Consider the following 1,117-nt stretch of genomic DNA (forward strand, 5'->3'; position numbering starts at 1 on the left):
CAGGTCAAGACTTAACATACACATTACAGACATATAGTAGAAAATTGGAGACAAAAGATGCACTATTTGACTTAGACATACATACATTCATACTGTCATACATACATACAACTACTAGGCTAATACAAAGTGTTGTAGTCATTTTCTATATAAACTAATGACAAAAATTAGTCGTTTAATATGAAATAATAACAGAAAAATAATCATTTTCTATAAAGAAAATTACAGAAAAATTATCGGTTTCAATAAAATAACGGTGTACAAACCAGGCACACGGCGCAGGCTCACTTTCTGGCCCCTGCCCACAGTTCTATCGGGATCGGGAACGGATGTCTCAGGACCGGGGATGTAGACATCGGTTGCCTCGAAGGATGAGGGCGTGTCCGGCGGCGGCTTGACGTGAACGATCTGTGCTCTCCAAGCAGAGGTCGGTGGGGAAGATTACAACCTGCAGAAGAAATACGAGGATGTTTGTAACGTCCAACCAAGGGACACTGAAAAATAAAATTGAGGCATCGTCATCGCGTCATCGCCCCGTTGGCAGTTATCGATGCACCGCCCACTGACGACGTCGGCGCCGTCCATATCCAAAACATAAGCTGGCTTAAGCTAATACAAAGAAGTTTCAGCAGATTCACAAAAGTGCCTGCTGACAATTAAACAGAAGGGTCAATCAATGTGTTGTTGGCTTAGCATTGGAACTCAACATGTTCTAATGGTGACTCATTTCAGCTGCCTGGAGCCCGTCTCTATACATTGAACGATCAAAGCTTTATTATATCAAAGGCCAGATTCAATGATCCAGGTCCCGTCAACAAAGTCAGTTTGTGATTAATGGCGCTTGACAGCTCTGCAGTTTGGGAATATTTTGTGCGCCAAAGCGAAGATATTAGAGAGGTCAAGCAATTAACTCCATAGGTCAGAAAAAGGTGACCTTGTCACTGTTTGTATTTCCTAACGGTGCACCTGCAGTGAAATGGTAACCTTATACACGTGAGACTGGCAGCATAAAACACAGACTCAACATGCGACTAAATATAAACATACTAAATGATCATATAATTCACAGCTGTATATTGAGAATAAGTTCTAAGAAACGCCGTTCAGACGGGGATTA

The 1,117-nt window shown here is 41.8% G+C and overlaps 1 protein-coding gene across 1 annotated transcript in view; it reads right to left on the reverse strand.

Moving 5' to 3' along the window:
• Positions 1 to 1,117, reverse strand: part of LOC109485597 (72 kDa type IV collagenase-like) — a 29,704-nt gene that overhangs the window by 17,879 nt on the left and 10,708 nt on the right. The window lies entirely within an intron of this gene.

Source organism: Branchiostoma belcheri, unplaced genomic scaffold (genome assembly GCF_001625305.1).
Source record: "Branchiostoma belcheri isolate BF01 breed outbred unplaced genomic scaffold, Haploidv18h27 scaffold77, whole genome shotgun sequence".
In the NCBI taxonomy this organism is placed as follows: domain Eukaryota; kingdom Metazoa; phylum Chordata; class Leptocardii; order Amphioxiformes; family Branchiostomatidae; genus Branchiostoma; species Branchiostoma belcheri.